Source organism: Mustela lutreola, chromosome 1 (genome assembly GCF_030435805.1).
Source record: "Mustela lutreola isolate mMusLut2 chromosome 1, mMusLut2.pri, whole genome shotgun sequence".
Lineage (NCBI taxonomy): Eukaryota > Metazoa > Chordata > Mammalia > Carnivora > Mustelidae > Mustela > Mustela lutreola.
Genome location: NC_081290.1, coordinates 201,316,375 through 201,332,029, shown reverse-complemented (window position 1 = coordinate 201,332,029; position 15,655 = coordinate 201,316,375).

The window sequence follows — 15,655 nt, the reverse complement described above, 5'->3', positions numbered from 1 at the left end:
TTGAAATAATTGTAAAGAAAATAATTTTTAAATCGTCCAGACTTTTATACACATTTATATGCTCCTGGTCAAATTAGTCACTTTGAGAGAGTATAGATATATTCAAATGGCTTCAACAAAAATGTTATTTTCCAAAATATTTTTGGAACTCCTTTCTCAAAATTGCAGAATTATGCACTATGCTATATATACATATACATATATATAGAGAGAGAGGGCATATAAATATATATTTATATTCACACATATATATAAATACATGTATCTCTATATACAATATACATACATACACAAATGTTATATATTAATATATATACAAAATTTATATACATAGATAAACATATAGATGTACATGACACCCACTTTCCTCTATATTCTCTAACATACACATAGAATCCAAGGCAACTTTTTTGAGAAACAACACACATCTCAGACAAACTGTGGTTGGTATAGCAGCATCAGAAAGAAAATTGAACAATATGGCTTTTAAGGTCCTCTCCAACACTGAGGGTCCCTGTAATATAATTTGTTATGTTTGTTTTAAAAAAAATCACTCTATTACATTATGGTCACACCTCATAAAAAGCACTATGCAAATGTTAGGTAGATCTTTGTTATGAATAATAATATCATACTTGGTCTTTTAGTAGAATCTCTAATTGCTGAATTAATTTCCATCAGTTCTCACCATAAGGTGATACAGGCCCCTGTTGAGGGCTCTTAGAGCACCCTGATTTCTTACTTAGCAGGGGCCATACTCACTGGTTTTTGTCCAAAGTCCCCTCTAGGTCTTAAGTTTCTCAATGGCTAAGGCATACTTGTTCATCACTATGAATTGGACTGGCAACAGAGAAAAACAATAAATATTTTTAAATGAACAGTAAATATTTGTTGAATGACAAAAACCATAGCCTGTGGAATCAATCTAAAAACCTTCCCCTGTCCTATCATTCCTATGGATATAATTTATGTGTCATTTACTAAAGGCTCCCCATGTGAAAGGCAAGAAGTGGATCTTATGTGGGGGAGAGACCTTGCATATAGGGAGCATACAGCTTAGCAGGGAAGCCAACAAGCACCCTACACAACCATAGGTAAACCAGAATACAGAAACTGCACACACTTCAGGGGAATTTGTTCCAGCTAGGATGAATGCAGAGGGCAGGGCATCATGGGACAAGGAAGCATTTCTGCCCCCAAACAAAGAGAAAATCAAGAGTAAAGACACAGTGCAGAAATATGAAAAACTTTTTGAACATAACTGAGCAGTCCAGGTTGGTTAATGCATATCGTCTGTGGTGGGCAGGGGGCAGAGAATTAGATGTTGACTTTGGTCATGGACAAAGAGCCATCACTGCCAGGTATGGGATACTGAATAACGGCCCCAAAGATACCCAAACTCTAATCCCTGGGACCGTAATGTTACTTTATATGGCAAATGTGACTTTGCAGACATGATGAGATTATACTGGATTACGCCAATAGACCCTAAAGGTAAAGACAGGTGTCTTTTTGAGGAAGGCAGGGAGAGGTTTCTGAGTAACAGAGAAAGCAATGTGACAAGAGGACAGAGAAAGAATTGAAGATACTCTACCCTACTGACCTTGAAGATGGTAGAAAGAGCCAAAGAAGAGGGAAAAGGTGAGAAAACAGATTCTTCTCTGAAGCCTGCCGAGGGTGCGTGGCCCGGACAACACTGTGGTTTTGGCCCAGAGAAATGCGTCTCAGATTTTGGACATTCAGAAGGGTAAGAGAATAGATGTGTATTGTTATAAGCAACTACGTTTGTGGTAATTTGTTACAGCCATCATAGGAAATTATTATAACCAGGTTAAGGCATTTGAGTGTTATTTGTTAAGCAATGAAGAGTCATAAAAATTCAGGTGGAAATGGATTGAGGAAAGGCAAATAGAAAGGGTGTGATGAGAGGAAAGTGAGGAACAGCAGCTTGATTTTAGAAATGGGTAAAATCTCCCTGGGTATTTTGTTAGCAAAGCATTTTGGGTTCCTCTGGGATGAAAGGTGCTGGAGAAAATGTAATAACGCTAATAAATATTCTATGATTTCTCTGGAACATGTCCTCCGGTGAACTACAAGGCAGCTCTAAATGTTACGATAAGAGATGTGGGAGACTCAGCAGTTTGGGGTCTCAGGGGTGCCATAGAAACCATGACTATGTTTGTCTCTGTTCCCTAGGGACTGGCATCCTCACATGTCTTCCTCCCCAAACCATAATTCATAGGAGCTCTGGGGAGCAGCCTCAAAGGGCAGAGTCAAGAGCCATTCAAGGCAACAATAGTAGGAAAATAGTGTCATGAATTATTTAGCATTTAACCAAGGCAGCGCAAGACCCATTCCAAATACTGAGGAAGTGAGGAGAGGGTTAATCCATATGGATTTGTCACGAGTGGTCAGCCTAGAGCGCCAAAGTTTATTTGGGGACACTTGTCCATGCGAGAGCCTAAAACCTGCTGATTGCTCTACCTCACAAGTCAAAAACTGGCGACTGAGCCTTTGACCCCCCAAAAGCTGATTTTTAAACCTTTATCATTTTCTGAAAATCCTTGAAGACTCAAAAGAGGCTGTGACCTTGAAGGAAAAGAGCCCCACATTCTTCCCTCTACCTTGGAGCTGAAGGGAACCTTGGGGATTGTGTCACAAAAACCTCTAATTTCACATCTGAGAAGTTCAAGGGCAGTGAAGTCAAACAACCCAGCAGAAAAGTCTCTGGTCGCCCAGCCAGGGATCTTGCTACTGGACCACACCCCTCCAGTCAGTTTCTCCTTGGGAGCAGGAGATTCATGTATCACCTATGGCTGATGTTCTGGAGAAATATGTATCCAAGTATTGTTGCCCTCTACAGAAGAAAGGGATTTCTCCACAGGGATCTGGTTTTTCTTTCAACATCTGGGTCCACTTTTGAGCTTGGCCCTCCTGTAAGCACAATTAATGGAAAAGGAGCAATGAACATAGAGTCAAACAGAACTGCAGTCAACTTTTAAACCTGTCATTTACTTGCTGTGTGATCACAAGCAAGTCAATTGACGTCCCTGATCCCTGGTTTCCTTAGGTGTAAATATGGGATAATAATTCCTACCTCAGAGTTACTATGAAGATTCAGTTGAATGACACAATGAATGCAAAAGCACTTAATAGAATGCTTAGAATATACTAATGCTGGATAAGCATATGTTGGACCTGAATTTAAATGAGTTTTTAGGAACACAAGAAAGAATATGAAGGCTCCCCAAAACATCTTTCACTCATGGCCTGTTGTAAATACCTAAAATTCTATGCATAGCAATATAGACCTTGGGTTCTGGAAGAACTGCCAATCTTTGGAAATTATCATTAAAATAAAGACACTGCAGAACCTCAAACCAATATTACTTAACAGCTCAGCAGGAATTAATTTCAGGGGGAAACAATCGAGGTCCTTTAGAAATAAGAGAAAAGAGGTATAGGGGAGGAAAACAGAGAAGTGATTTCTGCTGAAAGGAATCAAACATTTATCAAATTCTCAATTTTCTTTGGACCAAAGGGACATACTAGCTGGAAATCCAACAAATTTTTGAAATTCTAAAACAATCCTAAAGACAATGTTTATTTTCTTGTTTCCCTGTTTTGCAATAGTATGATTATTGATAAGGAGAAAGGGCGAGGCCCACCAAGCTCTCCTAGATGTCACACTGTTTTGGGTCTTGTGTTCTGAAGGCAGGGAATCTGCACCTAATCACTTTATTCATTTCTTCATTGATACATCTGGATTTTTCATTTGGCGCACATTTATTGAACCCTTGGAGACATAAAGAGTAATAAAGCAACAACATTCTCTTGAAAAGTTGACCTTCAATTCAGATACAGATTTGAAGCAAGTAATTATAATACAATATGACACATGCTTTATGGAAGCAGGACCACTAAGGGAAATAGATAAGGAAAGGATTTTTTCTGGCTTGGGGGTTTGGAAATAGGGGGAGACCAGAAGACTTCACAAAAAGGAGACATCAGAGTATTGATGTGGGCCAAACAATCTGTGTTTGGGAAGAAAATTCTGAGATAAAATAATATTAATATTAACCAAAAACTGAGATGTATGAGGGCCAAGCATATTTGGTGGTTCTGCCACTGCAGGAGTCATTCATTCTAATTATGAAGCTGGTGTCTCTAGGCTCAGAAACACCATTCTTCCTTGGCCATGTGGTGCTGAGGCTGGAGAATCTATTGATCCCCTGGCTCCTCCTTCAGCTGGCTCCCCATTAGATCCTACAAAGAGGAGCCAGTAGGGTGAGGCTATATGGCAAGGGAAGTACGACTAGCCCTTCCTGTTGACTTGGTCTTCCTGTCAGCACTGCTCTATTAAAGGCTCTTTACCCCGACAGCAAAAACGGGTTCCAACCTCCAGGGTCCTTTGACTCCCAGACTTGATGAGCCCCATGGAAATATAAGCCCCAGCAGTACAGCAACTACTCATCAGAAATTTAAGCCCAGGAACATGAGGACCATTCTCTGAATGCATGGAGTACAGTGTAAGCTGAGTAACTCCTCCTCTTCAAAGATATGAGGACCTCTTCCAAGGGACCTCTCTTCTGAGCTCTTAAGGTACTGGCAACCTTGGGATATCTCTACTTCCTCAGAGATCTGAGCCTAATCTCCACAAAGCTCCTTCTCTGAGCCTCTAGGTTCTGATCATCCCAATGTCTTCCCTTTGACACCCCAGGACTGGTAGCTGCTTCCTATATAGTTATAACCTCTGCAATACCTCAATGTTCCCTTTTTGTTTCTGTGGGGCCTCTAACATGTCTAATTCCCATTCTAAATTTCCTCTATCCAGAGACCTAGAGAGGTTTCTGTTTTCTTGCCGGGATGCTGCCCAATATTTCATTCATGAATTACGAGATGAGGCTGGACACATAAGATGGGAACTGGATTGTGGAGGGCTTTTTATCCCATCAAAAGTGTTGGACTCCAGTTTATAAATAAGGAATGAGGAGCCCTTGTAGGTTTCTAGAAAGGAGATGCCATTATAAAGGTGATAAAGACTATATTGGCAGTGGATCACAGTACTAGAGAAAGAATGACTGAGACAGCAGGTGAGTTAGGAAAACATTTCAACAATGTGGGCATAGAATGTTAAGAACCTGATCATGGTGGAAGAAATGATGAGAATAGAACTTATCTGAAAAACCATTCTGAAGGTTCATTCCGTTGGTGGGTAATAGAGATGGCTTTGGTGGGAGCAGGCTTATGATTCTCTATGTCATCAGATATGACTCTCACACTTTCTCTGGAGGTTCAAGAGATGTGATGTCTGAATGAGAAATGGGTCCTAGGGGGAGTGGGACACGGAGATAAAGATACGGGCACTATGTTGGAATTCTGCTTCCACCACAATCTATGGAGAATATGGCATAAAATACTTAATACTTCAGGTCTCAGTTCTCTTACCTTCAAAATGGAGCAAATTATACCTATATCAAATGGGTTTTTAAGTGCTGTGTTTCCCAAACTGACTGATGGTTAGAATTATCTGAAGAGCTTTTCAAAAATGTCAGTTATCAGACCTTGCCCTAGACATACTGAATTAAAATTTCTCAAATATGAGTCCTGAAAATCTGATTTTTTTTCAGCCTCCCAGGTGATTTTAGCAGAAAGCTATATTGGGTACCACTGACTTAAAATTTATTATAGATAATGCTTGTGACTGTGTCTAGCTTACAATTTGCTATAGTCACCATGGCCAATGCCCTAACCCATTTTTGCTCTTGGCACTTAGACTCTGATACCTCCAGGTGGTCTCCTCATGCAACCACCTGTGATTTACCTGAGAGACTTATCCAGCCACGGGAGCATGCTTAGCCTTTAGGGAAGTCAACCCAGGGTCATGTTCTACACACTGAGAATGAGTCCTAGCTGCTCACAGAAGCAACTTGCTCATTATCACACAATACATGGGTTACCCTCCCTCCTTCTCTGTCTTATTTAAACACTGTTATACCAATATATCCTGACATTACATCCCAAACTATTTTTACGCAAATCCTTTTCTCCAGGTAAACTTCTGGATGAACCATACCTAAGACATAAACTTAGTCTTAGTCTCTTCATACTCTACAATCTCAGGTTCAGCAGATAGGAATGACTACCCATCCTACCTATCCACACTAGTAAGGTGCTTCAGAGAGGACAACATACCCTTATAGACAGTTTTCATCTTATCTGTTCATTACGACAAACTTGGGCTTTAGGCAGTACTAGTATCCCTCTTCAGTGAGGAAACTGAGATGCCAGTTGTTAAATGGTTTACACAAGACCACACAGAAAATAGTAATACCAAGGTTTAAAATTTAGTTTTTCCATAAGAGCAACATTTTTGAGAATCTCATGAAATGTGTATGACCTTCCCTAATTCCATCCCCCCAAATGTAGACACTCACCTACTCACAAATTTTCACATATTCTGGGATATTCATGAACTTCATGTATGCCCATGGATTCCCATTGGAATCAGATGTTGTGGGTCCACAGACCCAGGGCAACAATCCCTGCATTTTTGGAAGACTCTAAGTTTCTTCTCACCAGGATCACTTTTCCCTCAAGATTTCACTCAATCTTGATGAAGTCCCAATAGTTCATTTTTGCCCTTGCTTCCCTGGCCTTTAGTGATGTTTCTAGGAAGAAGTTGCTGCAGCTGAGGTCGAAGAGGTTGCTGCCTGTGTTCTCCTCAAGGATTTTGATGGATTCCTGTCTCACATTGAGGTCTTTCATCCCTATTGAATCTATTTGTGTGTGTGAAGTTAAGGAAATGATCCAGTTTCATTCACACAGCAAAGGAAACAGTCAACAAAGCCAAAAGACAACTGACAGAATGGGAGAAGATACTTGCAAATGACATATCAGATAACGGGTTATTATTAAAAACCTATCAAACTCAACACCCAAAGAACAAATAATCCAATCAAGAAATGGGCAGAGGACATGAACAGACATTTCTGTAAAGAAGACATCCAGATGGCTAACAGATACATGAAAAAGTGCTCAACGTCACTCGGCATCAAGGAAATTACAAATCAAAACCACAATGAGATACCACCTCACACCAGTCAGAATGGCTAAAATTAACAAGTCAGGAAATGACAGATGTTGGAGAATATGTGGAGAAAGGGGAACCCTCCTACACTGTTGGTGGGAATGCAAGCTGGTGCAAACACTCTGGAAAATAGCATGGAGGTTCCTCAGAAAGTGAAAATAGAGCTACCCTATGACACAGCAATTGCACTACTGGGTATTTACCCTAAAGATACAAATGTAGTGATCTGAAGAGGCATGTGCTCCCTGCTGTTTGTAGCAGCAGTTTATACAATGTCCACAATAGCCAAACTATGGAAAGAACCTAGATGTCCATCAACAGATCAATGGATAAAGAAGATATGATATATATATATATATATAGATAGATAGATAGATAGATAGATACAATGTAATACTATGCAGCCATCAAAAAGAAGTGAAATCTTGCCATTTGCAACAACATGGATGGAACTAGAGGGTATTATGCTGAACAAAATAAGTCAATCAGAGAAAGACAGTTACCCTATTATCTCCCTGATATGAGGAATTTGAGAGGCAGAGTTGGGGCTTGGGGTATAGGGAAGGAAAACAATGAAATGAGATGGGATCAGGAGGGAGACAAACCATAAGAGACTCTTGATCTCACAAAACAAACTGAGGTTTGCTGAGGGGAGGGGGGTATGGAGAGGGTGGTGGGGTTACGGACATTGGGGAAGGTATGGGCTATGGTGAGTGCTGTGAAGTGTGTAAACCTGACGATTCACAGACCTGTACCCCTGGGGCAAATAATACATTATATGTTAATACAAATAATTTTTTAAAAAGATTTCACTCAAGGCCACATAGCCCACAATAGGCTTCTTTTTAATGGTTTGAGTTATAACTAGAGGGGACAGCAGTGCTTATCAAGACCCAGTCAACACTGTATATTTAAGTGGGGAGAATAGAAAGTTCCTTAATATCTGAGAGCATTCATTGACAGAACTGGAGACCAACAATCAAACTACAAGAACCATCGCAATGACAACCACAAAAACAAATCTATGAAAAGGTTCATTTTCAGAACTCAGTCTGCATTTAGAACAGATTGTTAATAAATTGATGTGCTTCAATGTAGAGAATTAGAAGAGTTTCATTTCAGGAAGAATACCTCTCATTTATTCATTAGGGAAGACTTTCTAAGGGTGTCAACTCATGTGCTATTTGAAACATGAAGATCTTAGCTGATGCTCTGACAGTAGCCATTCTTCAAGAGGCAAGAGCACAAATTCAGCTTCTTGGGTTCACTAGCATGGGCAAGTCACCTAAACTCTCTGTGTTTCACTTTTTTCATCTGTACAATGAAGATGATAATAGTACCTACTACATCATGTTATTGCAGAGAAGAATAGTTGTTAATACCTATATAGCACTAAGAACAGTGTCACACTCAACAAGAACTTAGTAATTAACAGTTATTTGCCTTAGAAATGCTCCCCATGGAAAACAGATCTTGGGGCAAAACTCATGTAATAACCTTTAATAGGGAGAGGGGACAGTTAAAATTCAAGGACAGAAAATGAGGGGAAAAAGAAGAGCAACAGGAAAGCAGGGAACACGAATACTATGTCCAAGGTCCTATGTTAACAAGATGACCACATCTCCACCAGAAAACATCCCCAGGTTTTCATCCCAATGCTCATTTCCAGAGTGTCCACACAGAACCACCACATTTAAGAATAAGTTATAGGAAGAAAAAGACTAGACATTTTCTCTCCTGTCTCCTTTTGCATCCCCTGTCTTTTACTAGTGCCAGTTTTGTGCTGTGCAACAAACTTACCTCCACCACTTTTAGACAAGTGTGTGTCGGATCAATTCAGACCCAGGTCCAGGAAAGTGGCAAAAGCCTTGGGGACAGGGCAGCAGAAGCAGTCCAATGGATCTAGAACATTACATTAACTGGGTCCACTGCAGTTATTGTAGTTCTCTCAAAATTGTTTTTTTTTTTAAAGATTTTATTTATTTATTTGATAGAGAGAGATCACAAGTAGACGGAGAGGCAGGCAGAGAGAGAGAGAGAGAGAGGGAAGCAGGCTCCCTGACGAGCAGAGAGCCCGATGTGGGACTCGATCCCAGGACCCTGAGATCATGACCTGAGCTGAAGGCAGTGGCTTAACCCACTGAGCCACCCAGGTGCCCTCAAAATTGTTATTTTCCAACATGTACCTTCATCCTTTTCTGCCAACCAAGTTGTGAGTTCCTATCCTAGCCACCTGGTCCTGAACAGAAGTTTCTCTCCTGTTTTCTTCTGTAATCACAGAAACACTAGATTAAAGCTTCCTTCACTGAATTGAATTTCAATTCCGTGAAAGAACCACAGTGAATCTATGAGAAGAAATGGATTTGTGGCCAAGAATCAGATATGTGGTTAAGATTAACGGGGGGTTTTTATTTGAAACTAAAGATAGAAAGTTTTCCACCCGGGCTTTCCAGACACTATGTCTCAGAACTGAGTTGGACCTGGAGAAGAGGCCGACCAAGAAGAATTCAGGCTATCTTCAGCTCCAGAATCTCAATACTGACCAGTAGAAGCTAAAGATAAGAACCTGGAAGGCTTCAACCGGAAGCAGAAAGGCTCATGCTAATGTACAAGTGCGACAGGTTCTCTGGGAGCAGACTGGGAGATGGGGTTTGGAGTGCAAGGTGTCTACTAGGGATCAATAACCAAAAGAAAGAGGAGGAAGCAAGATTGGGCAGAGCACAAAGAACTGTCATAGACCCAACAAGCTCAGCCAACCCAACCCAAATGGGAACTCTGGATCAAATAGTGCCGGTCACAGTTACCTTGTTTTGGGTCCGATGCTAGGCCTTTATATCCCACCTGGTTCAGGCACTACACATACATTGCCTCAGAAAGATATGACCTCAGGCGAGGCCAGCCCTGCAGCGGAGCTACACCCTGAGAGCCTGCAGGCAGGAAAATGCCTGTCTTACATCTGGGCAACAAGTCTTCCCTAAAGGGAATCTGGATGACCCGTGTCCCTGTGCTGACCACGGTGGTTTATCTAGTTGCATGACTCTAATCCAAGAGGATTCTGAGCCTCTGGTCACCATTCTCAGGGATGGGTTGCTGAACCTGTCACTTAACAGTTGCAATTAGACAAACCAGTACCAGAAATTGTCTCCTGTATTTTCTCTGGCCCCACAGTGTCCTACAGCTCTACCTAATCCTGATTTTTGGGATCAGTTATACAAACTTGGTGACTCCTCTTCTCGTCTATTAACCAATGAATACAAATGCCCAAATTGCCAAGGGCAAACCATAGTGAACAATTCAGCAGAAATCTTGCTCAGTTTCTGGTCCAAGTCTATCCTTAGGGGAAACAGGATCTTTAACCTTATAGAGCCTAGAATTGTACAAGTTCCCCAGTGGGTATTAGGGGTGTCCCGTGGGTTCAGTCCTGCTTCCACCCTCTGCTTCCTGGGCTTACGTGTTTATTTTGTTTTGTTTTTCTGTTAGGGACACAATGCCATGTAAAGATTTTTGATTCAGTGAGTATAATGCATCCCATAGGATGGCACCGCATCCTTCCATAATGTTGCCTCCAAATTAATGCTTCACCTATGCTTTTAGCAAACCATTCCAATGTTCTATCAGTTTAACAGAATCTGGGTAGTGTGGAATGCAGTGTATCTAATGGATCCCACGGTCACGAGACCACTCCACACAGTTTTTTGTTTTGTTTTTTGTTTTTTGGTTGGTTGGTTTCTGTAAACTGGGTTTCCTGCTCTGGCACAATGAAATGTGGTTTTCAGAGTTAATGGATCAGACTCTTCATATGCTCTCTGCTGACAATGCTTGCTGAGACCAGTGGACCAGAAAGGTAAACCCATGCCTAAAATATGTGGGTATTCCTATGAAAATGAAACCCAGGCTTTTTCAGGATAGAAAAATAGCTACAATGAGCTAAATATTTCTCTACCCCCAAATTGTTTATGCTGAAACACTAGCATCCAATAGGATGGTATTAGGAAGTAGGGTATTTGGGAGATCCTTAGAACACAAGACTGGAGCACTCATTAATAGAAGTAGTGCAATTATAAAAGACACACCAGAGAGTTCCTTTCCTGTTTCAGCCACGTGAGGACACAGCAAGAAGATAGGCATCAATGAACCAGGAAAGGTACTCTTCACCAGACACTACATCTGTTGGTCTTTTGATCTTGGACTTTGTAGCCTCCAGAATGTTGAAAAACAAATTTCTGTTGTTTATAAGCCAATCTATCGTATTTTTGTTATAGTAGCCAGAAGAACTGAGATGGTGGCCAACTAACCCTCAAATGTCGAGTCGGTCTCTTTAAAGAATTGTGCCATTTGGAGTCTCAGCATCATTCTCTGTTGCTGGCAGTTTAAACATTCAACAATGCCAGAAATCAGTGTTGGTAAGTGGGTGTCCACATTGTTGGGCCCATGCATGGATCTCTATCCTTGCCACCATGACCCCTTCATCCATACACATGGCTAGTGTCAACTTGCCATTTTGTCTAAGACGTCGTTATGTGCCTCTTCCCTGGGTATTCATCTCTGGTGGGCATTAACCTGTGAGACAAAGATCCTTGCACATGGTTCTAACTTCCCATCCACATGCTCCTACCCTAGTCTTCACAGTTTCCAATCTCCCTATTTTTGTCACTCCAGGTCCGCCAGGACCCCACATATTAAAAACCAGTGCCCCTCCCACGAAGTCACAGACCTGCCGGGGTTGGGTTGTTAACTCAGTAATTAGAGTTCAGCAGCTCTCCCTCGGATTCCTGGGCTCGGTCCTCAGCTTTCCCAGCCCACCTGCTTGAGAATTTTTGTATGCAACTAAAGATGCCCTCTGGCTTTCACACCTGGCTTTCAATTGCCTGTTGCTCTCAGCTGTTTATTTTCATTCTGCAAAGTGTCAATAACCCTTAGCAATAGCCATCCAATCCTGTTATTCTTACAGCTAATATTTTCCCAAACCTTTCAAACACCTGATATATTGTTCCCATTAGTGCATTCTCTTCTGCCAATATGCTACCAGGGACTGGTAACTACTGCACCCCCACTTTGTGCCCGAGGCTCTCTTTGGCCCACCTGTCTCCGGTAAAGGAGTCCTCTTGCCAGCCAGGAAGTGAGTGAGCCAGCTCCCAATCTCATCACAAACTACTTCTTAGTGCCATCCTGGGTTAGTACCATCCGAGGTTCAATTCTCTCAAACAGACTCTGAAATGGAATTTGAGGTATGATATATCTGTCAGTAGTCAACATGTATAAAAATGAAGAAAAAACAATGTTGGAAAGAGAAAAGTCCAGCTGGGATGCAGACCCTTGAAAACCTCAGCAAACCCACAGCGTGCTTTGGAGTCACAGTTGTCTCTCCGTTTCGCCCTTGACAGGCTGGGATGGCTGGGCCTCTATACCTCCACTGGACTCTGTCACCAGATGGGGCTGCTCTGGGAAGGGCATGACAGTGGTGAGGCAGGAGCCCTTTGCAGATTGAGACAGAGCCTAAAAGGGCTGAGAGCAAGGCTGACTGCCAGGGGCATATTCTAGGGTCTGGGCACTGCATGTTCTAGGGCCTAGGCACTGCCTTTCCACTTCCCCATGCCCACCACACTCAAGAAGTACCGTATTCCCATTCTGGTCTTAACTTTGACCATTTCAGAGCTAAAACATACCTTCAGTGTTATTTCTGTTCCTCTCTGCCCCTCTCTGTCATTGGTAAGAACTTATGATGAGGGTGACGAGCTAAGGTCTATCTAGAATCCAGGGCTCTTGACGACTAGTCTCTGATTAGCAGTTCTTGCTTATTCAGGCCTTTATCAAATACTCTTCTCACCCTCAGGGCTTGTATTTGTTGTATATGCTGTCTGTATACTTTATGAATATTTCACTTTGTAGAGAGCCTCCCCCAGGCTGCAAGCAAAATGCCATGTACTCTGCGGGTCTTCATTTAGATAATAATTAACTAAAAGGGAAAGAATGAAGACCTGCTGTGTACCCCCAGAATTCCTCATGTTCTCTCTGTCTCTCTGTCTCTCTGTCTTTCTCTCGCATGCATGCATGCACACACATAGACACACATGTGTGAACACCTGCTGGCATGTGATCAGCCTCACCACACCACAGTGCACATGCTAGTTTTTAACTGACCTGCTGTTAGGTGCTTGCTTGGCATTGGGGATCCCCATCGCGTTGAATGGCTCAGTGCTGGGCCTCACGGAGCTTGCAGTCTCGAAAGGAAGACAAAGGGGGGCGGCTGCAATGACCTGTGATCAGGGCTGGGATAGAAATGTGCCCGGAACTGTGGTAACACCTCTACCTGGGACCAGACAGGGCTTAAACAGAGGATGGGGAAAATGGGGTGAAGGAACAGAAAGGTCTCTATGGGACAGGACAACAAGGCAGCCTGGCCTGAAGGAGCTGCAGCCACTGGCAGAGGTTGGAGGGTTCAGTGTGGGCAGGATACACCCCCAGGAAAGGGCTGATAAGACCAGCTTGCAGTTTGTGGGGGCTTTTGAGGAACCTGACCACGTGGTACATTACGAAGACGAGCCAGCTGACTTGCAGACTGGGTGGGATGGACAGGGAATCTCCAGACGGGACTGGGGGCTCCTTCACAGTGCTCTGGGCAAGAACAGCAACAGGGGGAGCAGAGAAGGCAGGACAGCTAGAGAGACATGAGGAGGTAAAATTAATCAGACTTGAAGACAGAAACTGGGAGTGAGGGGGAGTGGGGTAAAAGGGGAAGACAGGCTTGGCCCAAGCTTTGGGATCCTGTTTTGCCCACATCGAATTGGAACTCCCACATGATTAAGAGGAAAAGCCTAGTAAACAACAGCATATATGGGTGTGAAGCTTGGGTGTAGTCCCTATGCTAGAAATACAAATTGGGGGGTCGGCAGGTATGTGAACATGACATTCAATTCACTTGCAGAAAGTGCAGCCACACCTGTCCTTCTTCCTACTCCTGCTGGGCAGGGCAGTGGCAGGGAGCAGGTGGGCACACTGCGAATTAGGTACAAGGAGCTGCCTAGACTTTGAAACTGGAAGGGGAAGTCCAGATATTGCAGAGAAAGTAAAGCCTACCATTCAGAACAGTTTGCAAATCAAATCCCTCCCTTGGCCCTTCAATAGAGAGGAAATCGAGAACAAAGAATGGCAAACAGAGGGTTTTTAAATAAATCATAATTAGTAACACACACATGGGCTCAGTGTAGGCGAGCAATTAGACAGCTAATTATATTGAAACTGCGTGTTCATGAAGCCAGAGAGCCTCACCCCAAAATGGGGAGCTTCCAGCTATTGTAGGGAAGCCTGGAGGGACGGAGGCTGCCAGCGGGACCTGTCCAGGCCCCCAGTAAATAGTTGGTGGAGGTAATGCGTCTGTGTGTTTAAGGATACTATGTCTGAATCCACATACTAAGAATTTTTGAGCACCTGCAATAGCAGCTGGGCTTCTGGCCTAACTGGAAGAGAAATGGATTCTCTTAACCAAGTACCACTCTTCAAAAATGCTGCCCTCCAGCTAAAGGCTTCACTGGTTACCCCAGGGCCCTTGGGGCTGGGTTTGTGCATAGCAAGGGCTCCATCTAGTGGCCAATTCTGGAATCACGTTCAGTAGCTGCTGCCCTGTGGCTCTTGAGGGTTCTGTCCCAGTAGAGCACACAGGAGCCTTCCAGGTGGTGAGGTCAGCATGTAGAAGCCTGACTGGTCTACCTGGTTAAGTATGTCCTGAGCTACTGTTAGGGAAAAAAATTCGTTAACAGTGCAATTGTAGAAATAGACCAGACATAGGGGAAACGTGTGGGGTTTTCTCCTTATTTCACTTTTTTCAATTTGTTTTGCACAATTCTTTTTGCCTTCAAAAGCCTCAGACTCTATGTAGGATTTGCCATTTAGCTGTGTTTTCCTCTCCTTTTTTATTCCCATTCTCTTACAAACATGAGGAACAAAGACTTCATCAGAAACAAAAGACTCTGCTAGTATCAATTAAAAAAAAAAATCAGTGATCAGGAAACACTTGAAGGGGTGAGAGGTGGCAAGTGAGATGGGGTTCTTGCGAGAAGCCTCCCCTGCCTCAGCCTCTCACTTCGCCTCACCTTGGTTTTCTGCCCCTCAACCCGTGCATCCACACACAGGCTGCTCCTGGCCAGGGATGCCTGTGAAGGAAGAGACAGAGGCCAGGGAAAGGATGATGCAGTGTGCTGGGGAGGGTGGGGAGGAAACAGGGAGGCAAATGCTTTTACTGTCTGTGGAGAAAAAGGAAGTTGGGCTCCCATGCTAAGAGAGGACCACCTTCCAAAGAAATCGAGGGTAGAGCATGCTTCTGAGTAGAGAAGCCAGCAATTAGGAATGCTGTGGGGTCTTGAGATGGGAATTGTGGGCAGGTCTGGGGGCCAGCAGCCACTCAGGAAAGCCGCGAGGCTTGAAGAGATCTCACCTTGGGAGAACGGATAGCAATTTCCAGCGCATTCTGTCTATAACACGCTAATACGCAGAGCAAGTGGGTTGTCAGCTCTGCTGAAGGTGATTCAAGGATAAAGAAGGGGAAAAGAATTAGACCCTCCACTGTAC